Here is a 14,229-nt window from a genome sequence, read left to right as displayed (position 1 = left end):
GATAGTGCTACACCCAGCCTTCAGCGAAAAAGCAGTCGATCTGCACAGATGCACTAATGAAGGGGCTCAGTGGTCAATTAAAAGGAAAATTTAAAAAGCAGACATTTGTGGTTAGTATATCAGATGGGAAAATTAGACAGATGTGAATAAGCCAGCCTTGAGTACTGAGTTGGCAGAACACGTAAAATAAGTTAGGTAAGATGGTTAACACAAAGAAGGCGAAACCTGAAAAATAAAACAAACTATTGCAGATTGAGCAAGAACTACATATTATTGAGACTCAGCAGGGTTGCAGTAATTTGGAAAGTGAGAAATAATTTGGAATGGGATTGAACAGAGAACAACCACCTCTCCCTGGTAATTAGGCTAATTCAACAGAATCTTTTGTTTGGGCTTGCCCACTACAAGTTCTCATTGCAGATCCTTCAAGTATGAAATGTGATTCCTCCTATGTATTGTGAAGGTGTCAAACAGAGCCTGTTGTGAGCAGAACTGTATGACAAGTCACATGAAAACTTTCTGCTTCAACAACATAACCAGCAGAACATGTAGCCATCATGAGTTTCACATTTCATGCTTCTCACTGAAATTAGGTAACACTGGGAAAAGAAAACTAATGGAAAAATTTTTCTACTTTAATGCACACTCTCAATAAAAATCTTCTTGGTAAATGAATGAGAGGAATCTGAAATAACTTCTGAAATGTGTAAGTAAATGGCATAGGTATAGTTACAACCACAAAACTATCCAAATTCAATAGTCTCAGTTCAGAAGGGCAGGGGGAATTGTTCCCAGCACTAAAGAATAAAAAATCTACAATATTTCCCAGAGGCAAAAAAATAGCAATAAATTCAGGTTTACTAAAATATCCTGTTTTGAAAGTCAAAATATTTAATTTTATTTTCATTTTTAAATATATTTTAATTTTTCTATATACATATATTTGCTTTCAGAGGGAGATATACTTTTTTAAACACAAGAAACCAAACACATAAATCAAATTTTACTCAAAAAAATTTCCAAAATAAAAATTTATATCCAGATAAGGAAATGTCTTTCAACTGCATTGAAGCAGACCAATTCATTATTATAATTACTATTTCTTATAATGAAACTTCACTGAAACAAATTTTAAAATTCTACTGGAGATTTTTCAATACCTTCTGCCTAATCAAATATCCAGAATTCCACCTCTGCAAAGTAACCTTAACTTTTCTTCAGAGCACTTTAAGACATCAAGGGACCAGGGAGCAGCCTCCTGTCTGGCCGAGTATCTTTAGCACTGGTTGGCACAGAAGCTCATTGTGGCCCTTTTTCATCTAGCAGCTATTCAGTGCAGCACATTTGTTATTCTTTGCTGCCAAGGAGACAATCTGCTTTTCATTTCCTCTGAAGAAGAGCATAATACTATGAGGAAAACATCAGATATAATTAGGCAAAATGGTTAAATGCCTGACTGAGCAGAGAAATGGAACTGTCCTGGATGTGAAAAATAGCCACACACCTGAGAAAGAAACAAGAAAAAGGAGAAAAGTGCTGGCTGCCCAACCAGAGTGTGCAGAAGCTACTATGTGTTATCCTTTCCTTGTGCAAGTGGGATATTTCCTAGGAATTGTGCAAACTAATTGTCTTCTCAAAACATCTGAAAAATGAAAAAATAGAGTAAAAAAATAAAATAGAAGCCCACCCCCACACACATTCTGCTATTTTCCTACATTATGTACTAATGTGTACCTACAGATGGAAAACCTGGTTCCTGAACATTTCTAGACCTGTACACAATCTGGACACAATTCTCCAGTGCTTTATGCCAATTACATGTGTGGCCGTGTCGAAAAATGTCCTTTAACTTACAGAATGAGGAGTTTGCAAGAAGCCTTTTGCTGCTAACAGCAAATACCAATTGATTCATTACTGTGCACAAGACTTGAATGTTTTGGAACAGGAAAGCCTGAACTCTCATATTCCCCTGGGTCACAACAGTGAGCAGCACCACCCCATGCCTCATAGCCCATGAGGTTATGGAAGGCTGGAGGGCTCTCCTGGAAATGCAGGGACCTTGCAGAAAACAGCAGGGAAGTCAGCTATCAGGTAATTGAAGTTCCTGCTTCAACAAAGGTAGGCAAAGGCCTTAAAAATGCAGGCGGGCACTACCAGTCATCTCTTACACTTGTCCATCAAACAGTAAATAAAGGATGGCTATGGCTAGTAACAAGACTACAGCTTTCTACTAACTCTGCAAGTCTTGTCTGGACTCATCTCAGCTTGCCTAGAGCTTTTTTTTTACGTTTATCCTCTTGTAAAAGTAATTTTTTTAATGACTATGTGGAGATAGCTTTGTCTATTTTATATCCTTATCTTTGGCTAATTATGTTGTACAACCATCATTTCTATAGAGTCGGCTGTAACAAGCACCTCATCTGTACCAATGAATGAAGTAGACTTAAATAATCTAGAACAACAAAATAATTTCTGTATAAAGACAAGGTATGAGAGCAGAAGGCTTGAGAGTTACAGTGTAGATGAGTTACAGGTTACAGTGGAGATGAGTACAGGCATTGCATGACCTAAGAGAGGGCATGAGATAGCATAGGAGGTTTTGGGGATGCAACTACCTCACTAACTGCAGACTCAAAGAATGTGTAAAACTGCTATTCAGGCGAATGTGAACAAAAACAATATTCTATTAAATGCAGCCACTCCAAACAGCAAATCTGGGTGTAATGTAGAGGTGCAGATTAATGAAAAAGCTGAAGTGTTAAATCATGCTAGCAAAAAAATAAACTGAAAATGTTCCCAAATGTACACTAGAGAAAGAGGGAAAGACCTCCAACACCACCTTCATTGCTCTACCTGTGTAGGACTTAGGAGATTGATGACACAGTAACTCCTCTTCTAGACTGAAGCCAGTGAGCCAAAGGGCAGGGGAAGATCGTGCATAACAGCAGAGAAAGGCTATGTGTAAAGGAGTGTGTATACAGCAATTTTAACTGCATCATTATTGAAGTATTTTCCAGAATTACACTCCATTTTCCTTTTCTCTTCATTATTCATTAATTATACTGATAGCAATTCATTTATCCAAATAACATTTGACATTACGGACAAGATGTATTTTCTTTCTGCAGAACAAACACAATTTTGAGAATAACACTACCTTTCACTAATGGATGGTCTTTATACAGGCCTTGGACCCTCATGGATGCAACAAAGAGCAGCATATCCATCTGTGCTAATGTATGATCAGGCTACCAATTCAGCACTGCCAGTGAGAGAAAGATTGCCAGAATCTCTTACCAGCACAAGGACATATCTACATTTTTGTTTTCTGGGCTGAACTAAGGTGATTCTGCTTGTGCTCTCCAAGTCTGACAGCTCCAAACATGAAATCACACCATTGTGGTTTGCCCAGCAGTGAACACAAGCCCTGCTGAGAGCCAGCTTCAGACTACCCAGGTTCAGCACAGCCCTAAGACAGCCACAGCATTCCCAGTTCACATTTGGCTGATTCTGTCTGCCTGCAAATCAACACAGACACATGCTTGAAGATACAGCCCAGAAATCCAAAACACTTCTGAAAATTTTTGTGTATTCCCCATTTCCTATCTATTCTTTCTCTCTCTCTCTCTTTCACTTGCTCGCTCATTTGCTCTCTCTTGCTCCCACTCTCTCTCCTCCTCTTTTTATCTCTTCCCATTTTGATTTTCCAACAGATTTTTGGGTCTGGTTCCTCTTCAGGGCACACAGATGGTTTACTAGCAAGAACTCTGCCCAAAATTTCTCTAGTGACTTAGGCAGGGACAGTGCTAACAAGAAACACTACACAGAGGTTTCTTTGACAAGATGGCTACAGTGGATCATCCCAAAGCAGCACTGGAGATGAGCAAGAAGCACATCTCAGCCCCCTACAACTCAGCACAACATGGTCCTCAAGTGGATGCTCCTCTTAATCAAGTGCTCCCATGCAGTGCAATGCCTATCAGCCACAAGAGGCAATCAGATCTGGTGCTCACTTCAAAAACAAATCAGTTACCTGGATGAGCAATGACTAGTAACCACTTTCAGCTGTAGCCAGAGAGGATGATGTGGCTCAGCAATGCAAACTGATTCAACCTAATAATTGTCAGAGCTGAGAGTTTCAGGAGGAGATTTACAATGGTTCTGCAGTCTGGCTCTAGCCTTAAAAGTTAGGGTGGAGACTGTAAAGAATTGGCAGCTGATAACAGAAATGGAATTAAACCAAAATATCTATCCTTTGTTTATTCATCATCTTGAAATATTTATAATGGTCCAAGTAGCCCTCCACCCACCTCACACTTGAGCTTTTAAACGTGTGTCCAGATTCAAGACTGACAACATCTTGAGTCCATCTCTGGATTAACCCAAACCCTTCCACTTTGACCATTAACAGATACTTCAACAAAATGAGACCAGAATTGCAGCTGGCATCAGCTTTCTATTTGCTGTCTACATCCAAATTAGTATTAGGTGTTACAAGACTAAAATAATCCCTAATGAACCTGAGAAATGGCATCCTGAGTGAAGTCATGCACAGCCTGATTTCAGCCAACAGCCCTTTGTTTTATTTATATATATATAAATACGTACATAAAACAAATTTAGGACCAACTGACCTTATTAGAGCAATGTATATTACAATACCTACCTAACTGGATTTTAAGACTCCCTCTTAAGTTTAGCATTTTCCTCCACTCTAATTATTTCCTTTAAAAAGAACTGTATACATAGAGTCCTTATTAAAATCACGAATATCCATAATGCTCCTAGAGTTCACATCTGCTTTCTTTCTTTTTTTCTCTTTAAGGAGATGGTTGCCAGTAAGGAAGATTACATGTTGCCTTAAATTTTCCCAGAATATGTCTCCTTGGATCCAACATGTGTACTTTTGTACACATTGAGAGGGCAGCTGGAACATTTCACATATTTCACATACAGATGTTAACCTTCCCAGAGTTAATTATTCACATTATTGTTTGCATCTTCAATTTGAGTTACCTAGCTTGTATTAGAGTCCTGCATACTATGCATTAGTTTTGATGCACCAATACCTTCTGGGAATTTCTGGCTGCAACTACTGATTCATACCTAAATTCCCAAAAACTTTTCAATTCGTGCAACTGGTAGTGAGATTGTGAACATACAGGTGGAAAAAAAACTTCTACCAGGAAAGTAGTTATTTAAACAATCAGCAGCACAGAGAAGACTAAGGATAGCTCTTCTAATACCTTTTATCTGCATTTCTTATTCTCCATTGCCTGCAGGCATCCCCTCCCTTTGGTAATCTGAAGTTCCCAGCCCTGCAGACTGCCTTCTTGGTATACTATTTTTGCAAAAACTACAAGGCAATTTATCAAAAGGTTTTTGAATGATGACACTTTCTCCCAGACCTGAAGGAACAGCTCACTCATTTCCTCCATATCCTCCTTGCACTTGCTACAGAAGAGCTGTGAGGTATTTTTGGTGATCTATTTCAGACTTCTTTAACACTGGATGCTCTGGTTTCATGGTCTGACAACTGATTGATAAGTCCTCTATTGTGGGCTGAGAATGATTGACCTTTTCCTCTGGGATTCCCATTATAGGGCGGCCCTGTGTCCTCTTTCTTGGCTAAGTGCCATGGGAAAGACAGCTTGCAAAGACAGCTCAAAGAATAATGTATGAATTAAAAAATAAAAAAAAGAGGAAGAAGAAGGCTTTGAAAATCATTCAGCATGACTGTGCACACATAGTTTAATATACATGAGTCCTTTTTATCCTGTAAGGTTTCTTTCTCACATCTCTCTGTTGACCTTGAATGTTAAGATGAGCCTCATTTTAAACAGGTTTCCCCGGACATGTCTGATATCTAGGCTCTTTTTTAAAAGAATTATCTACTGGGATCAATTTCCAAACAAAATCCATCACACTCAAGATGTGGATTTCCAACTTCACAAGCCATTATTTCGGCTGGAAGAAGAAATTTCAGCAACAGTAGGCTTCCCTGAAAGTTATATGATCTTGCCTCAGAGGCCAGTGAGACCATTACTGGGGAATGGCTAATGGGAGGATGAGAGGAAGGAAGACCCAGATGCTTAAGATGTGGGAAAGTAACTCATGCTCCTTGAGAAACTTCTTGGATTCCCTCTGATTTAATGAGGTGTTTTTCCTCCACCACTTACTGCAAAAGTACAGTCTCATTAAGAAGTTGGTAGCTTACAGAGCTGAATTATCTGCTTCCCGTCCATACCACACTTCACCCTTAACTGTGCATAAGTCAAACTCTGAAACTCTGAGATTCCAGAAAGGTCAGAGTACAAAAAAGCTACTGAAACACCTTGCAGTGGAAATAACACTGCAAAATATTCAGTCCAACTTCTGTACAAAAGAGGTGACTAAGTTATTCAGGACCTAAAATTTTCAGGCTGGACAAGGGCTCCCAAAGCATTTTTTTATATCTAGTCATTAAACACTTTCCATGAAAAGCAATTTCTCAGAATCCCTCAAAATTGAGGATTCCCAAAACATTGTACAAATTAAGAATTTAAACATGCAGACAGTTTTCAATCTCTGTTTGCAAATTTCTTTCACTGGATTTTTGCATGGATTTCCATTGGGCTTATCCTGGACTTGTTATATTTGTATTAGGGAGAAGTATTTTGTTAGTTCTATGGCTTAGGACCTGTCACAACAAGGAAGAACAGGGGGAGGTCTGGGAAAACATTGGGATACCCATTGCCTTGGCGGATTGCTCAGGAATCTGTCAGTGTATATTTTGTCAAACATTCAAATGAGATGGGCACAGATGGAGGGAGATTTTTTTCTCTCTTAAACATTAACCTAATAGTTCCCCAGACACAGAAAGATGCTCATCATACTACTCCTGAGGAAACACATGCAAGTGCAGTGCTCATATTATTTACAAATTCAAGCACCTAGGGAAGTCTGCAGAATGGCAGCCTGAAGCCAGAACCATTCATGTCTCTTGTTCCTATAATGTCCAAACCTAATACCATTCAGAGGTCAAGTCATGTACTGGGTGGTATGTTTGCTATCTGCAGGCCATGATCAGCAGGCCAGAAAACTGGTTTTTGCCATAAATACTAAGAAAATAAGAGGAGGAATCATAAAAGCGAAACACACCCTGTGGTATCATTGCTACAATCCATACTAAGTTCAATTTTAGGGTGGTCAGATATTTATTAGAGGTGAGTCAATTCTGAGGCCTGTCAAAATAACTCGTTCATCTGCTGAGCTTGCTACTGCATTTGAGCAAACCTAAAAGATTTGCTCAGGAAGAATTTCATAGGGTAAAATAATAATGATTCCTATTATGTCTGAAAACAAAGAAAATACAGCTATATGAGATTATTTGAATTTTATGCGTATATGGATTATCTGATGCTGAACATTATCATCTGTAGAAACACTTAACTCTTCTTTTACCTCACACGATTTTAGGTAAAAATGAGTCTATTTAAATTTAGATTTAAATTTTTGCGAAGTTTAAGGGTTAGATATACCTTCTAGAAAGATCATGACAAGGCACAGATCTGAACTACCTGGAAGTCCTTACTCAGCTGTAGATGAAAAAACAAATATCCAATCCACCTATTCCAGTTGTCAGAGCACCAAGCTCAGAATCAAAGGCATTTGTTTGAATTCTAGTCAACACTTGTTACCAAAGTGAATGACAGTCTAATATCTTTTCTTTCTTTCATAATTCTTTTTGAAATTAGGGGTAAAAACACTTAGACAAGTTGAGTTTTGCATTTCCAGAAAGAGAGAATGAGTAATTTCACCGAACAAACAATAACCACTGTAAACAAAAGAAAAATGACAACAGTGGAGGGAAAAGAGTGGAGAAAGGGATGCTTTAAGTCTTGAATTCTTTTAGTTGGCTTTCTCCATGCAGAGACATTGACATCCCATATTTGTTATAGTGTTTGGCAACATCAAATTAAACCAAGATACGGCTTCATCTGACTGGCCTAGGAAGTGAGCATAATGCTGTTTCCAATAGGACTGAAAATGGTATCAGTTTCAACAGGGGTAGTAGACAATCTCAAGGATTTAATTGTGGTCTACACAGAGCAAGAAAAGACCTTTACCCCTTGGTAAAGGACCCAAGTATACCTCATGAGCAGGGGTACCTTTCTCCAGCATCAAAGGCAATGGCGCAGGATGAAATTCAAACATCTGAAAAGTCTAATGGCTGAAAATTAAAAAATGCTGTCAGTCTACCAAACATGATTTTTAATTCAAGATAAATCAAACTAACAATTTACAGATGTTTGGAAAGAAAATGTTTAAGTTACTCATTTCCAAAGCCTGAGCCCTCCCTACCTTCAGTATTCCACTTGCATTTTAATGGTTCTGGTGGCTTTCTGCCACTGCCTGCTCCCTCCTGATGCACAGCACAAACCTCATGAGTCGCAGGTCTTACACTCAGCCTGGAGTCTGAAATCACATAATTTCTATTATCTTCAGGGTTAAGAAGTGGAAATAGGGAGACAAACCCAAGAGTTGATTATCCCTTAACAGAAAGAATATATGAAGCCTACATATATATATACGTATATAAAATTTAGTGAAATTGTGAAAGTCTTGGCAGTAAAATAGATCCATAAAGAAATAGAGCACACAGATCTTTTAGGATTTATGCTGGTACTTTCAAAAAGCACACGTATGAAGCCCACCTGTATTGACAAGCCAGAAAAGGAACCTCAGATTGTCTTTGAAGCTCACATGTCCAGTCTAATGCTTCTAGCTCTGTGGCTGGAAGCCGTGTGGCTGGTGGATAGCAGGAAGTTAGGTCACCCCCATTGCTTCACCACTGGCTTTGCCTCTGCTCCCTCCATCCACACAAACCTTAGATAAGGAAGGATATGGCTACCATCTCTTTGGTAGCCATCTACTGGTATTTCCATTAATGTTGTCCAGTTTATATTGTTCTTGGAAAAAAAGGGCATTGATATCATTATGTTATGGTTGGTCTAGTGAAAATTTTGGTTCTGCTGGTTCTGTGATCTGAGAGAAGACAAAGAAGGGAACGGGAGACTGATACAACCAGTTCATCATGAAGGACATGAATGCAGCTGAGACAGGCAAACCTGAGCTGACTAAGACTCCATGCGCTGGCTTCTCCCCAGTGAATGTATCACTACGGGTCTTTCTTCAAAAATTAACTTTGGAGCCTAAATCACTCTTGAAACACGTTCAAAATCACCCTGGAAACATTTACAACATCAACAGTAAAACTGCAGAGAAAACTTTTCTAAATCAATCTCTTACACATTTGTGCCACCTAGTGAACAAAACCCAGCTGAAATGCTTTTGTGAGAGGCAAGACCGACCTTGGTGTCCTCAGAAATGCTTGTTGGCTCTGCAGTGTGCTTTGGTGGCTCACTGGGTTAACTGCCTTTGTCCATCAATGTTGGGCTGCCAGTTTCAAACTCTAGAAGGACAGCAAATGAATGTGACCTGAAAAACCAGAACCACAAAAAGCTCTTCTGTGTCGCGGGGGGGAAAAATCAAATAGCTGGATCTCACTCTCATGCTCTCACAGTCCCATAAGCAACATTAGCAATAAGTGTGTGCAATGGAGTAATGAGCACCTCAGAGTCATTCTGGGTTCAGATACGTAGAGTGTAACATCTAAACTTAAACAACGGCTGTCTGCTATTCTGCAAGGGGAACCTTAATATTATATAAATTAATATCCACTTGGACTGTGAAAACCATACTGGTACTATCCTGGGACACAGTTTCCTATAAAGTTCATTGCTATTTTGGGACCGTAATGCATTATGAAGACATAGCATTATTCATAGTAATAGTAGCCTGGAGGCCCCAGCCAAAACCAGGGAAATTTGAGCATAGCTATGATTTACAGCCTAATCCAATAAGAGGGGGGAAAAAGGAGAAACCCTCATTTTACAGATGAGAGCACAGTCAGGTAGGGCACGTTTGTGCTGTATGTTTTAGGCCAAATCCAGGGTCTGGTGATGATAATGAGTTAGTGTCCAGGTGTATAGAGGGTAGTGCATACATGTCTATGATGTTCCCTTGTCTCTGGTGTCATGTTCCTGCATGTCTTCCAGGACTGCTCAGATAAGGGGCTAAGGAGGCTTGCAAGGATTCAAAGTCTAAATAAGTCTCCTAAAATGTTAGTTGATTTTTGTTTAGTTGGTGTAATTTAAAGCTTAACTGTGGACCTTGCTTCCAGATTCCAGGCCAAAATCCCTAACCAAGTGTTATTTCAGTATTTTGCTTTGAGCCAGTACGTATATTAAACAACAACAATCAGATCCTGTGAAAGATGTTTGTTTATCAGTATTTCAAATGTAGCAGCTATCCAGGCACTGACTTTCCCTGCAGAGAAATAAACTCAGTTGCAGGACAAACAACCGTTCCACACGCTATAAAATAGTGCCATCTAGTGCTTACTGGATGATAGATTGAACTACTTTTTCCTCGAAGAAAATATCCTGTAAGCAACTATGTTGCTCAATCCTGAAGATACATTGAATATAAAAGTTCAGATTTCAATTGTCCATAAAAGTTAGGTCTAGAATATGCAAATTAATTATATCTGTTCAACTTTTGAGTTATTTCATTAAAGGCTTATGCAGAGAAAACATTTTCCTTCCAACAAATTCATAGCCACCGTCAAAATTAGGCATATATTTATTGCAGTAGTATTGGTTTCACAGTCTGTGTACCAAATTTTTCTAAGGAAGATTAAAGCCATCAAAGAAGAATCACTAGTGAGTCTCAAGTAATTAACTGGTTATGATTGCTCATTAAAACCTAATGATAAGACATTTATAAGAACTAAACACACAAATTTACAAACCACTATTTTGCTTCTGAGAGCAATATTGCAACTGATTCAGAAAGACTAAAGATTATGCTTATAGAACAGAAGAACATAAAAATAAAACCTGCCAGAGCAGCACCAGATGATCCTCAGCAAATCTGCAAGAAAGCTAATACTGGAGAAGCCAGTGGAGCATTTCCCCAAATTTTCACATCTCTGCCATGACAGGACAAGCTTAGAGCTATGCAAGGTAAAGGAGATGGTGTGTTCTAAGAGTGTCATGTGTAGGAGTCTGCTGCATTGCAAACTTAAATTGTTCTTTGGATTGGACAACGGCCAAGCTCCGGCCCATGATACAAGATAGTGTGCGACAGTTACCAAAAGGGATGTGTGTCCATGCCCCCATAGCCCTGCTTATTCTTCCTTAGTGCCCACAGGAAGCTTTCTGCATCTCGCTATTCCTGGATGCCTTGCCAGACACTTCAAGACATCGGTTACCACTGTAATTCAAAAGGTGCTGGATGCCTCATGAGGAAGTACATACAACCTGTCCAAAACAGAGAAAATGCAGAGTTTGTCACTGTGACTCTTTGCTGTATTATTTCTGGCCTCAGATATACACCAATATCTTCAGTCACACTTATTTTCGTCTGGTGTATTTTTCTTACCAGAGGTACTACTATGCTACAAATGTACAGGCTGTAACATTGATAATTCAATAGACAGATGTCTTCCTCTGAACCTGCAGTGATCCAGCTTATCCACATCCACAGGAAGGACTCTGATACCACTGGAGGTCTTTGCCACTGCACAAGGTACATAGTCTTGACTGATTGTCCTGATTTAAGGGTTCTGGGGCTGTTTCAGCAAGACCAGAAATGTCAGCTCAGGTATCTTGGATTAAGTCCAGGTACATAATTGTATTCTTCCTGTCTACATTTCCCTTTTGCTTTTTGTTGGATAAACTATTCCTCATGCTGCAGTCTACACTGTGTTTTGCTGCTCTGTATGCTAAAAAGCTGCCATATTCCATCCCAAAGTTGGCTGTATTCATAGGATGGATTAACTGTTCTTTATGTATGCACTTTGGAACTGGATTGCAAGGTCCATTGTGTGTTTTAGGATCAGTGTTATTTAAAATAGTGGTTTACCACTAGTATCTTCCCCTTATACTCAAGTCTAAAAAGAACCATTTGATAAATAAACCACTGCAGAGAGTGGGTTAAAATCTACAATGAGCCAAAGTCAGTGCTTGGTTTGAGTCTGATTGCTGTGACATTTTTTCTGGAGAGGGCTGGGACGGAAATGGCCTCTTCAGAATTAAGGAAAAAATAATCCACTTACATCATAGAAAGTTGGAATCACATCAAAGGCTGTGAAAGCTCAGAAATTGGCAGCTTGAGATCCACTAAGAACTGAAATGAATTTATACCTTTTTTTAATAAAGCTGGAACAATGATTCAAACAACTCAATCCCTTAGCAATTTCACAACCTTTTGCTATTTTTCAGAAGTCTCTCTCTTGTCTTGGTGTGTCAGATCATCCGTTTAAATCTTTTGCATAATTAGGACCAAATTGTGCTCTCCTAAGTGTTTGATGCTGTTGAGTTCAATGTGCTTGGGAGAGCTGCAGAGCTTGGCCTTGACACAGAGGGGATGCCAAAGTGGGGTGGCACAGCTTGAGGGCAGCACACAACTCTCTACTCTGCATAGTTATGCTCTGCTGGAACCTTTCAGAGAAAGTCAATAAACCCTCATTTTTAAAATGGGAGTAAGACCGACCTACCTCACAGGAGAGCTGAAAAGCTTAAGCATATCCATGTGACAAAGCCTGTCTGGTATCAATGGGCCACCACAGACCCACTGGCCTTTCTGATCAATGCACATACACACACATACACACACATACACACACACACACACACACATATATATATTTACCTCTTCAGCCCAAAATTTTCTGAAGAACATCATTTAGATGCAGGATGACTGATGAGATGTAGTGTAGGGCATAGTCTCTTTTGGTGCCAGAATAAATGTTCTGGCTGGACCTATGGGGCAAAAAATCCCCATGCCAAGCCCCAGATGGGGAAAGGGCACTAAGGCACAGGCCTAGGACCCCTTTGGCCCAAGAGGGGGATGAATCCATGGCATCCCCTCTCCCAAGTTTCATCTCAGCACAGAGTATTAATAAACCAGATATAATCCCAGTCTATTCGCCTTTTGAAGGTACCTCAGTATACTTATGTATTAAAAATATAGTGGATAGCCAAGAAGGTAAAACTCATGAGAGGAAAAAGGAGTCTCATCCTGTAGTTAAGCAGTTGAGATGCTCAGCTGTGAAGAGGATGACCTGGGCTGTTTCTGCCTTTTAGGAGCCTGTTGAGGTGTTGCTTTTCCCACTGGAGATAAAGGAAGGAAATAATCCAGGCAGTCCCAAATAACCCCTTTCAGATAGAAAGTTTGACCACCACTTTAGGTGCTGTATTCAAGCTCTTAACTGCATGTCTGACACAGCCAGGACAGCTCCTGCTAGCACCAGTGTGCTTTCTGGGACTGAACACCACCCTTTCCCTGAAATCATGGCGTGAAGCTTTACACACAAGCACGCACATGCCTGTGTTCATTTTCTTCAATGTTAATCCTGTTTGAGCCATGCACATTCTTGGTGTAAATTTATTTTTGAACATTTCCTCTGTTGACAGCCACCTTTACTACCCAGCAGTATCTTGCTATCCCCCTGCTTAGGACTCCTGTGCTGCAAAAATGACACCTTTGAACAGGGAGACTGCATCACTTTGAGAGCCAGAGGACAGAGAACATCCCAAGCAGCTCTTCCTAGAGGCAGGTGAGAGAGATTGCTGTCAGCTCCCACTGAGAATCATGACAGTCCATAGAAGAAGATCACAATCTGTGGAAGGCCATGCCCCTAGACACCTCACCTGCTACTCATGAACATCTTAAAAGATGGTGAAATAGATTAAAAACTTGGCAAGATCTCACAAGAGCCCTTGCTAATGCACTTCTTCCTGGTTTTAATATGAAGATCTAACCAATAGAACCTGATTAGAATCTGGTTGTCCCAAATGTCTCAATTGAGAATAATTAATCCTTGGCAGTTTGGTCATTCTTGTCCAGGAAGTACTTAGGGGAAAAGCTTAAATGGATAACATTTTGGTTTCCTTCTACAAATATTTCAAAGCAATAGACCACATTTGTCAATGAGGGCTTGGCTTCCTCCTGTTTTTGATTCAAGGTCCTAGTCTGGCTGACACAGCCACATTCGATACAGATAATAGCTGTCCCGTAGCAATGTCAAGTGAGGGTGCTTCACAAGCACAATAATTACAGCAGTTAATTATTTGCACAGTGTCATAGGTGTGCCTAGCAATACATCGTTTAGACAAGCCC

Source organism: Melozone crissalis, unplaced genomic scaffold (genome assembly GCF_028551555.1).
Source record: "Melozone crissalis strain CALT ecotype California unplaced genomic scaffold, PUWL_Pcris_2 ptg000027l_1, whole genome shotgun sequence".
Taxonomy (NCBI): domain Eukaryota; kingdom Metazoa; phylum Chordata; class Aves; order Passeriformes; family Passerellidae; genus Melozone; species Melozone crissalis.
The sequence above is the reverse complement of the archived record's forward strand: the minus strand, read 5'-3'. Positions refer to the sequence as shown.